This window comes from Lepidochelys kempii, chromosome 7 (genome assembly GCF_965140265.1).
Source record: "Lepidochelys kempii isolate rLepKem1 chromosome 7, rLepKem1.hap2, whole genome shotgun sequence".
Taxonomy (NCBI): domain Eukaryota; kingdom Metazoa; phylum Chordata; order Testudines; family Cheloniidae; genus Lepidochelys; species Lepidochelys kempii.
The window spans coordinates 95,455,243-95,467,343 of NC_133262.1; the positions used below are offsets into that span (position 1 = coordinate 95,455,243).

Consider the following 12,101-nt stretch of genomic DNA (forward strand, 5'->3'; position numbering starts at 1 on the left):
AAGGGGTGGGGGGATATGTTTTTTTTTGTTTGTTTTTTTTGTAATGTCAAGAAAAAATAATGGCTAGAAACCCAAGAAAAGCTTGAGAAACATATTTAAAGGCTCCCTCCATGCAACTCCCATAGAGATATAATAAATATAATAAATGGATACCTCTTTCAAATGTCTTTAGTGGAAGTTTTGTGGCTACTGAATTTAACATGCAAATCCAGACACTGCAGGGCAGGTTATGTTACCTACACAAAGTTCATGTTTCCTACATGTAGAAGCCACAGAAATGGGAATTTTGCACAGCTCTTGCAAGAAGCCTAAAATGAATGAAATGTTTCAAATTCTTATTCTTCTAAGCACTGGTTTTGTGAGCACACAGAGAATTCTTTCCAGCATGCCTCTTTCCAAACTTTGCTAATGTGTGATGTGGTTTATTAGCAATACAACCAGAACTTGAAGCCAGATGCCTTAACATTAAATTCTGACTGTAAGGACAGGCATTTGGAAAAGTTACTAATGACGGAACTTGGCAGTTTTTTTTGTATGTGGTTACAATTTTAATATGGGCAAACTCCATAGGTTTTTAAGTATGAAAGATTGATAAATATTTTAATAAACTCCCCACAGCCAATCTGCAAGATTGTGGTGTTCTGCACAGTTTGTTGACAACTGATTACAAAGGTCATATTTTCCCCCACATTGAAACTAATCAGTTACTAAGCTTATACTGATCTTACAGGTTCCTGTTTTCTGTGTGTCTTTCTGGCTTCATACTTATTCAGAGAAGATGGTGTAATTTAGGAGAAAACAGGATGGCTTCATTTTACTAGGGGAAAATCCCTTAGTAACTTAGTATTTATCAATCTTTGATTATTACTTTTTTTGTAAAATGTGTATTGCAGACTTTGTGGATTGTTCATTTCAGCTGTGCTAAACTTCAAGATAAACAGAAAGGTCCGGTCAGCATGAGTGAAGTGTATGCTCAGGTAACTGATCTATATACAAATCTTAGGCTATGGGTTGGTCCCCATGGGGAAATTTACTGGCTTTATTATGCTGATATAATTATACTACTATAAAAGAAAAGGTGTACTTGTGGCACCTTAGAGACTAACCAATTTATTTGAGCATAAGCTTTCGTGAGCTATAGCTCACTTCATCGGATGCATGCATTTTCCACTTTATGCATCCGATGAAGTGAGCTGTAGCTCACGAAAGCTTATGCTCAAATAAATTGGTTAGTCTCCAAGGTGCCACAAGTACTCCTTTTCTTTTTGCGAATACAGACTAACACGGCTGCTACTCTGAAACCTATACTATTATAGTTTAGTTATACTGGTCAGACTCCCCATCTGGATACTTTTATTCGGAAAAACAGTGGCCTTTTTGTTTACCAGCTCATAATATATCTCATTGGAAACTCTGTCCTACTGTTTACATCATTATTGCCCTGTGATGTGGTGTATAAACCCCACACTTGTTAACCAGGGGTTAATGAGAGTCTGAGACCAATTTGGCCACTGAGTGATATTTGAAGGGATTGTCGGGATTTTGTTATTAAAAACAGTGGACAAGGGTCTGAACATTCATAAAGGAAGGAACACAGGGCAATGGGAAGGATGGCAGGGAGCAGACCCAGGAAAGGCTGAGAGTTTTCTCTCGAGGTAAAAGCAGAGTGAAACATGGTCCTAAGGAATGTTTGGGACTGAGGTTTGAGGGGAAGCTCCTGCAGGAACTATGGGAAGCAGGATAGGCTCCCCTGGGAGGTGTCACCATGCCTCAGTGGGTCACAGCTGAGGATGCCAAATTCAGGAAAAACTGCTGAAAAATAGGAGAAACTCACCACAAACTGGTGGTTATTCTATCATTAGATTACACCAAGCCAGTAACAAAAGTAAACTTCTGTCTCACCACGGCTGGTTAATAAGAAACCAAAGATGCAGTCTCTTTAGGCATTCCAGCCCTTGTCTCACCACCCTCTGACCCTCTGCCATGCAGCACTGGTTTGTTGAGACCTGTCTGAGTCTTCCAGAAGACAGTCCTGCATATTACACTGTAGTGGTCTCTACAGGCCCACCTGCAAGACAGTTACACTAATGATGGCTGCATTGTTTCTGGGAGCTCTGCTAAGTATCTGATTAGATGGGGATTCTTGGCTTGGGATATACCACTTCATTCTCTCAATTTATTCTGATGCCATGTAACCACAATATTACTTTTTCTGGCTGCCTAAACTAGTACCTTGTCAGCTAGGTATGTATGTCTTTATGCTCACATTGCTATCCTTACAAGCCATGTTAATTAAATCTTTTGACGCCCCTCTTTGGGTTCTCAAAATTGCCATCTAGTGGAAACTCAGTCTCTTTAAAGGGACACTGTTAACTTAAATTTTTGACTCATTTTAAAAGATAGGTTTCCTGAGAGAGCAACTTCATACTAAACAATAATGTTAAGGCACTTTCTGCTTTCCTTTTTGTTTAGAAGCATTTTCTATGTGGGCCTGAGAGGAACAAAACCAAGCATACTCAGGCCCCATCCCCTACTCTGTGCACACATCTGTTTGTTACTAGTTCATTTTTACCTTCTGTCTCAGCTCTGCTGCTGCAGGAACTGGGATGCACAGCCTGTGGAAGGGTGTATACTGTCAATGAAATGGGAGAACTGACTTCCACTAAGTGCTATGAAATATACAAAGTAAACAAACTGAGAAGAGATTTCCTTTAGACAGTCATTTTGTGGTTACTTGAAAAATACATTTAAAATGAAAATGTAATTTTAATGTTGATCATATCACTTAAATTCACATATCTCCCTATAAAAACCCATACAGGTTCTGCAATTTGATAATTTCCTAATGCAAACATGCTATTATTACCTAGAATTTGAAGAAGGGTGTTCTATAAGGTAACTGATATCCAGATCCCAATGAACTTTGACAGGAATCCTGAGCATTTGCTTTATCTGCTCATCCAGTAGATGGGTGGCATAGCCATTTTGTAACTGTCGTCATCCAAATATAAATATTTAGCAAATTCTTCCACATCATTCCAGTTTATTTCTTCATTAGTCAAAAAGCATGAAATGTAACTTCCTTAAATGCTTCTGAAAATCACCATTGGCCGGCCAGACAGGCTACTACATTCTGGCTGCTTTGTGTCTCTTTTGTGATGAGAATGAACCATAAACCTGGCCTAACTGCCCATTTTAGCTGAATTTGTGTTGCCGGAACAGCACAAAGCAACCAGAATGTACTAGGGAATCTCTGTACACTATTCCTCATAGGAAAGAAAAGATATGCTGTCTTTCTCAAATTGCCCTGTGGTTGGGTGAGAATTTTGTGAAATATTTGCTGACCTCCCAAAGAAGTTGCCTAATGGGACTGAAAACTTCCACATCAGTTCCTCAAATAACCTATCAGACAACAGAACTCACTGTGACATGCCCTTGCTTTCCATCATTTGTTATTTAAAATACCAAATATTGAATAAACAATCAAAATAATGGAAAATGAACAAAATATCTTTAGTCTCTTAAAAGACTTGCATTATTAGTTTCCTGTATTTCTCTGTGTTTTCAAGCACAAAGAAAAACCAGACAATTAGAAATAAATAGCCTTGTATTGGAAGAAGTTTAGATTGATATAGGGTGACTGAAATGATGATATTACAGGGACTCACAGGGAAGATTTCTGAAACGGGTAGAAGCTGGGGTGTGACAATAGAATAGTGATAAAAGTTTCTGGCTGAGGTTTCAAAAGTGACTAGTGATTTTGGACAATTCAGTTTTTGGGTGCTCAACCTGAGACATATTAATGTAGCCTGATTTTCAGAAAGGGATGAGCATCCAAGTGCCAAAAATAGAGGTGCCCCAAATCAAAAGTTACTCTTAGCATCATCCTTTAATAGGTTCTGAGTTGGTGCATTCATATGACTAATGTTTTGTACTGTTAACCAGGCAAGAATGTCTGGGTAAAGCAGTTGGTTCAAAATTGAAAATACTGAGACTGTGTAGGGCTTTTCTATTGTGGATTTGAGTTCTCAGAAAGTTAAGGTTGGAATCTGTGACACCATCACCTTTAAAATTCCCACCACTCCTCATAGTCCCTTGCATATTCCCTGAATTTGACACCTCCATAAAACTTGAAGGACTTTTAAAAATATTTTAATTTTCCACGTGATCTAAAAAAACCTATCTGTTAGCTTTAAGAACAAAGGCTTCAGCTTCAAAGAATATTTCTTTAATCCATATTTAATGTAATTATGAATGATTTGACAGTTAGAATTTGCTGGATTATTTTGTGTCAGATTTCAAGGACTGGAATGCAGACAAGCACTTCCCATAATTCACAGCCACTGCATAAGAATAAACAAAGCTAATGTTTAAACCATTTCTGGTAGCAATATTTAGAATAATAGCAGAAGTTTGTTGCTATCACAGTAAAAATTAAGGTCCCAGTCCTTCAATGGATGCTTCAGCATTGTCTCAGGATTTGTTGTTACGGGATTGCATTGCAAGATCAGGGCATTAGACAATGCACTAAATAGCTACTTGGGATATTTGCAAATATCTAGCAGGAAAATAAATCAAAACAACCTGATACAATTTCAATCTCCAATTAAAATTTTATGGGCTTTTGGCACTAATAATGCTTGAGTTGTACGTTAACCTACTATTTTCTTGATAATCTTAAGAATTAGGTTAATTTTCTGCCGTCAGTTCATTATTGTATTCTTGAATGGCACAGTTAAATGGTGTGTAAATTGATGGTATTGTAGATTTCAGCACGGAACCTGTCTTCTGCTTCTGCCCTTTGGAGAAGAATAAAGATAAATATGCAGTTTACTCTTACACTTGTACACATTCCTTATGCTTTGTTGAAGAAATATGAATATGTATTGCCCTTTCTTCCTCTTATTTAATTGAAGATGATTGATGGTAGCAAATGCGTTCAGCTATAAAGTGTTTTCCTTTTAACCCAGGCCTTAAAATCACTTTAAAAATCATTCTCCATGCTTCAGTTACAGTAAACTACAACAACACGTTGCCTTTTTTCCTGATTACGTTTCCCAGTCATTTCCCTCTTTCTGAACTGATCATGAGAGTGCATGTTACTGCTTTCAGAGCTGGGTTCATGTTTGACTGGATATTCCAAGGTGACCTGAAAAACTTTAAAAATAGATAAACAAAGATGCCAATCCTCAATGGAATATAGGTATAGATTTAAACACTTAGCCATTTACATCCTCAGCCGGTGTAAATCTGTGTAGCTGCACTGGGGATCAGGATCATAATTTCCTCTACCTCCAACTTTTGCCATGCTGATAGTCCAGAGAGCTGCCTTACCTATGCTACAGTTGTCCTTAGTATCTCCTACTGAACATCAGGAATGCAGCACTCTGCTCTGCTAGGTACTACTCATGTTGGCCATTGCCACAGAAGAAACACTGACACTGGAGCCTGAAAGATTTAATAAACCATTCAGTTAATGGCTAATAATTGTGCAAGATTGTCATGTCTTATTTTCACTTGTGTTGTCTCTTTTTAACCAACCTTTTTTAACCAGCCCCTTCCCTTTGTCTTACCTTTGCACATTAGTTGTCAGAGTAAAGTTAAAGAATCTATTAAAAGGGTTACACTTTGAAACCAGTTACCCTCAAAGACTGGAATCACCAATGGGATAAGCCACCAGCAGGAGAGTCATGCGTGATGGTGGTGGGGGATGGGTGGGTGAAGAGAAGGAGATGACTGGGCAGCATGCCCAAGGGAAGAAGAGCACCGGGTGGCTGGGCAGCATTTCCAGAGAATCATGTGTAAGTTGGAGGAGGCAGAGAGAGGACCAAGACACGGGGAAGCATGTGCAGAGAGGGGATCTAGGTGGCAGTGAAATGTGCATGGGAGCCAAAAGAGAGGAACAGAACTGATGTAAAGGTGCAGTAAAATGAACAAAATGAGATGGTCTATTTAACTTTCTTCCAATGGAACTTCATCCATTATGCTATCTATCTAAAGATAGATAAATGCTTTTTTAATGATATTTTTCCATGTGCGCAATTGCTGCAGTTGCCACTGGGAAACTCTGCAATTGCAAAAGGGAGGGCTTGGTGTGTCCACCAGACAATCTCTATTAAGATATGATCCATATTATAGGAAAAGCCTGAATACCTCTGAAATGTAGCAATGAAGATTTTTGAGATTGCCTTATACACTATAATCTTTTGATCAAGAAAAGCACTAGTAAATAATACTGGCTGAAAAATGTGGTTTGCAACATTTTAAGTACTTGACAAGGTAGTCTGAGAAAACAGCTCACTGGTAAAAACTGGAGATAGGGTGATAACTAACAGGTCACAATAGCCCACAGGTATCTTTAGCCCTTCTTTGCTGGCTTGTGCTGCAACCTTCATTCAGAGGTAAAATCTGGCAATACTCTTCAATGTATTTGATACATGGGGAAGCACTGGAAGAGTGTTTTTGTCTAATGTATCGCGGTATTTGGTCACAGCTGACTGGTTAGTATGCCTCTTATTTATTTTGTTAAGCTAGTACCCTCCCTATAATTGTTTTCTCAAGCTCAGATGGGGCACTCAGGATCTAGATTCTATTTCCAGTACTGAACACTCAGGACTAAATGTTCAGGTCCAGCTGAACTGTGCTTGACACGTAAGCTGGGAGTGTGGGTATATTCCTCAACTCCATAGCCCTGCTCCTGCCATAAGTTATTGCCGCTTCAGGGCCACAGTAATTTACATCCCAGCTGTCCATGGCTCCAAAGCCATTCTAGCAGCTGGGGATCACTGAGGAACACTCACTCTATTGGGAACTGGAGGGAGGGGACAGGATGTAGAGCAAGAATGGTTTTGTGCCACATTGGGATTCCACTTAAGCAAAGGGAATCATCAAAGCTGAATTCACCAGCTTTCCAGCTGCTCTGTCCTGCCAGAAAAGCACAAAGGAGTCATAGTGGGGCCAAGGATCTATCCTTTAAAATTTACTTTTCAGAAAGTAAATGCGGGTGTATAATTAAGGTATTCAATAGCCCAAACAACTCAAGTTCTAAATACCCAATCCAAAACAGTCTTGAAAGAGAAACGTGTGAAAATATTTAATGTGAAACATGTCTAGAATCAATATAACCTCTTTGTTAGTTTCAGATTTTCTAGCCTATCTCTTGTAAATTTCTACTTTCTGACAATAGTAGCACCTTAAATCAACTTACTTTAGAATTCAGTTATTAAACTCAACTCTCAATTCTGAGATCCCTACTTCTTTTTCAACCCCTCTCTTGAAAATCAACATTAAATTAGAAAACAGCACCAAAGAGGCTAATCACTCTAAGAACTGAAAAGCAGAGCACAATGCAGCAAATACTGAGCTATTAAATACCAATGAGAGAGAAAATATAATACACCCTGTGCAATTCAGCTGTTGCTAAATGCTGATCTGCACATTAGCACCAGATTAGTATCATTTGGATGTGACCTGCATGTGGAATAACGATAACAAATATAATGCTAGTGGTAATAAAGAAAATTAAACTGCACAGTGTTCTTTCATTCTAATATACCATATGTTGTTGTATTTCAATTTCACAGAAGTGTAAGGGCAGTGTTGTTTGTTTCAAAATTTCTTAAAAATCCATTTAATATTAGAATCATAAAATATCAGGGTTGGAAGGGATCTCAGGAGGTCATCTAGTCCAACCCCCTGCTCAAAGCAGGAAAACCAGACACTGTTTCTGCCCAGTTTCAAACCGGGGACCTTTTGCAAGTGAGGCAAACATGATAACCACTACACTACAGAAACCACTTGTTGTTTCCTATAAAAAGCAGTCTGAAACACAGGGTGTGTTTGTAGAATAGAAATGAGTATTGCTATAAAATGATTCTTATTACTACTTAAAACCAAAATGGGTGAAAAATGTTCAAGGAAGTAAACATATCTGCTGAATCTGAATGTCAATTATACTACTAAATTCCCTGTCTGAAACCAGAAAAAATTGATTTAAGGTGTTGTGGCCACTTTATAGCATGTTATGTGATTATATTGAAAAAGACAACAGAAAATGTGGAAATGGCAGAGGTGCTTAATGATGTCTTTGTTTCAGTTTTCGCCAAGAAGGCTGGTGGCAACTGGACATCCAACATAGTGAATGCCATAGTGAATGCCAACATAGTGAAAATGAGGTAGGATCAGAGACTAAAATAGGGAAGGAACAAGTCAAAAATTACTTTGACAAGTTAGATGTCTTCAAATCACCAGGGCCTGATGAAATGCGTCCTAGAATACTCAAGAAGCTGACTGAGGAGATATCTGAGCCATTAGCAATTATCTTTGAAAAGTCATGGAGTACGGGAGACATTCCAGAAGACTGGAAAAGGGCAAATATAATGCCCATCTATAAAAAGGGAAATAAGGACAACCTGGGGAATTACAGATCAGTCAGCTTAACTTCTGTACACGGAAAGATAATGGAGAAAATAATCAAGCAATTTGCAAACGTCTAGAAGATAATAAGATGATAAGTAACAGTCAGCATGGATTTGTCAAGAACAAATCGTGTCAAACCAACCTGATAGTTTTCTTTGACAGGGTGACAAGCCTTGTGGATAGGGGGGAAGTGGTAAATGTGGTAGATCTTGACTTTAGTAAGGCTTTTGATACTGTCTTGCATGACATTCTCATAAACAAGCTAGGGAAATGCAACCTAGATGGCACTACTATAAGGTGGGTGCATAACAGGTTGGAAAAGCACTCCCAGAGAGTAGTTATCAGTGGTTCACAGTCATGCTGGAAGGGCATAACAAGTGGAGTCCCACAGGGATCGGTTCTGGGTCTGGTTCTGTTCAATATCTTCATCAATGATTTAGATAATACACTTATAAAGTTTGCAGACGATACCAAGCTGGGAGGGGTTGCAAGTGCTTTGGAGGATGGGATTAAAATTCAAAATGATCTGGACAAACTGATGAAATGGTCTGAAGTAAATAGGATGAAATTCAATAAGGAAAAATGCAAAGTACTCCATTTAGGAAGGAACAGTCAGTTACACACACACAAAATGGTAAATGACTGCTTAGGAAGGAGTACTGCGGAAAGGGATCTGGGCGTCATAGTGGATCACAAGCTAAACAAGTCAACAGTGTAACACTGTTGCAAAAAAAGCAAACATCATTCTGGGATGTATTAGCAGCAGTATTGTAAGCAAGACGCAAGAAGTAATTCTTTCACTCTACTCCTTGCTGATTAGGCCTCAACTGGAGTATAGTGTCTAGTTCTGGGTGCCACATACCAGGAAAGATGTGGACAAACTGGAGGAAGTCCAGAGAAGAGCAACAAAAATGATTAAAGGTCTAGAAAACATGACCTATGAGGGAAGATTGAAAAAAATGGGTTTGTTTAGTCTGGAAAAAAGAATACTGAGCGGGGGACATAAGTTTTCAAGTACATAAAAGGTTGTTACAAGGAGGAAGGAGAAAAATTGTTCTTAACCTCTGATAGGACAAGAAACAATGGGCTTAAATTGTAGCAAGGGAGGTTTAGGTTGGACATTAAGAAAAACTTCCTAACTGTCAGGGTGGTTCGGCACTGGAATAAATTGTCTAGGGAGGTTGTGGAATCTCCATCATTGGAGATTTTTAAGAGCAGGTTAGAAAACACCTGTCAGGGATGGTATAGATAATACTTAGTCCTGCCTCAAGTACAGGGGGTGGAGTAGATGACCTCTTGAGGTCCCTTCCAGTTCTGTGATTGCATTTACAGCCAGACTTCTAGCATTCTAAACTTCAAATAGGCCTTGCATATTGCCCAGTTCATTCAGCTTATTTTCAAATAAAATGTAATATTTGACATATGGAGTGAAACACACATTGTTTATTTTGTTACCAAGAGCTACATAATAATTTCCTGCAGCACTTCACAAACTTTTGAAGCTGAGCCCCTCTTCAAAAAAATGAAACCAATGAGGACACCACTGAAACCCCACCATGTTTGTTAAAGGCCTTCACACCTTAATATATCTTTCCATTCTTTGGTGTAAATCTCTGTAATATGATATTACTGCTCGATTCCTTCATGCCTTGCATGTTGAAATAGTTAATGCTGACAGTTTGGCATCTAAGTCAGCACCTGTTGCTCCATTCATTTCATTTCAGACATCAGCTGTTGTTTTAGGCTCCCCTCAAATTCAGGCAGACATCGTGTTATTGATTACTCTGGTCAATTTTTGAAATGAAATCTGACACTATGGAGAACAACTAACAAGTCTCACCATGCCCCCTTGGCTAGTCCTTCATACCCCGAAAGGAGGCATGCTATACATCTTAGGAAAGTAAGTTGCTTCACAGTAAATTAGTGAATAAGTTGCCTTCTGCAATAATTAGGTGGTATATCTTCATGGTGGTGTGTTAATTTTGGTAACTGGATGCATGAGTTATGATATTCAACAAGAGCTGAACAAAGAATTGTGGCAGGCTGGCTTACTTTATTTTGGGCAAGATTTCTCTGGCAGATTATTCATCTTGTTCTCTGTTGCCTGCCTATCTGCTCTCACTGGCACTCCTATTTGCTTGCATACCTGCCTATCTAGCCTGCTTCCTTCAGGCTCTATCTGCATTTTCACGGACAATACTCCATACGCTGCAGTTCCAATCATACAACAGAGAGGTGGCGCACCTCCTGTTTCTAAAGACTGCATAGCAAGCAGTGCCTAGTGTGATGGATAAAAGAAAAACATATATTTAAGTCACAGTGAAGGTACCAAGAAATGGTTGCCATCCTCCTCCGAAATCCTCTGATTTTAGGTGAAGTCAGATGTCCAGAGGTCCCTGATATACCTCATAGCAAAAATGAAAATTGAGGTCTGAATACTGTGGACACATAGTCCCATGCAATGTAATATATCTCAGAAAAAGCTATATCTGTCTTAATGCACACGAGTGTAGCAGTTGAGTGTAATTTATCTTGTGTGTGTGCCCCACTGCTACCTGCTAGGTGGAATCAGACCGGCTTGAGTGCTTTTTCTTGCTCTCTAGCCACTGGAGGCCTGCGTTTCTATAGTGCCTTTCAGCTGAGGAGCTCGAAGTAGTTTAAACATTCATAACGCTTCACAATCCCCTGTGTGGTAGGTAATATCCATCCCTATTTTACAGACCAATAAATTGAGGCTCAAAGGTTAAGGGACTTGCCAAAGCTCACAAAGGAAGACGGTGACCGATCCAGAATGTAAGAATTCTGATTACTAGTCACATGTACTAACCACTAGATCAATAGCTGTTGTCACTATTAACAAGCTATTGTAAGCTATTGTACTTCATTTTTTACAGTATTGGCATAATTCATTCTGTTTCAAGCATAATTTAATACGGGTTTCCTATCCTGTTGACAGTGCTGTGGAACAATTCAATTAAAGAGCACATGAAAGCACTACGAATCTTCTGTCGGGTGTGAGATCTGCCACTCTTTTGTTGTATAACATTAGAAATGAATGTTGCTAGTGGCACTCCACAGGCATTTCACATATTGCCATGTTTTCTACAATGCAGAATAAGATAATCTGAAAACTGGGGAACTATTAAAAGTTTTAAAGAAAATACATAATGTGCATAGCATACTAGCAGACGTTCACTTTCACTCATTTCACTTTTGTTTTACTTTCGCTCACAGATGATCTTGCAGAACTCAACCATGGTTCCTTTTTCTTTTTGTCACTTGTCCTATTAATTTACCATTAAGTTCTGAAAAGATTTCTCATGTCCCATTCCACCAATGCTATGCAATGGGCATGTTTCTTTTTCTTGCTATGGGTAAAACTCATTCAGGTGCAAAGAATGAATACAAGGCTTATTCGTCATTTAGATTCCACCCAACACTGTCACTCATCCCACAACAAAGACTGCGAACAGAACTCCTATTACAATTTTGTTGGTAATGCATGAGCTGGCCAAGACTCAGTCTCCCTTTCCCATAGCTGTATTAGCTTTGCAGTGCTAATAGAAACAGGTAATAACTTCTTGATCTTGCAGGGGGATCTTTTATGTCCAGATGGTGTAAGTTCCAATCCCATTGGAGTCAATGGCACTCTACAGGGGGGCAGGGGTCCACTTACGCAGATC

At 39.0% G+C, this 12,101-nt stretch overlaps 2 protein-coding genes and 1 non-coding gene across 6 annotated transcripts in view; 1 reads left to right on the forward strand and 2 right to left on the reverse strand.

Moving 5' to 3' along the window:
• LOC140914912 (DNA nucleotidylexotransferase-like) overlaps window positions 1–12,101 on the forward strand; it is a 384,775-nt gene that overhangs the window by 145,959 nt on the left and 226,715 nt on the right. The window lies entirely within an intron of this gene.
• BLNK (B cell linker) overlaps window positions 1–12,101 on the reverse strand; it is a 144,908-nt gene that overhangs the window by 127,209 nt on the left and 5,598 nt on the right. The window lies entirely within an intron of this gene.
• On the reverse strand, window positions 7,722–7,794 carry TRNAV-CAC (transfer RNA valine (anticodon CAC)). The gene has a single exon. It is a non-coding gene; the product is annotated as a tRNA-Val (tRNA).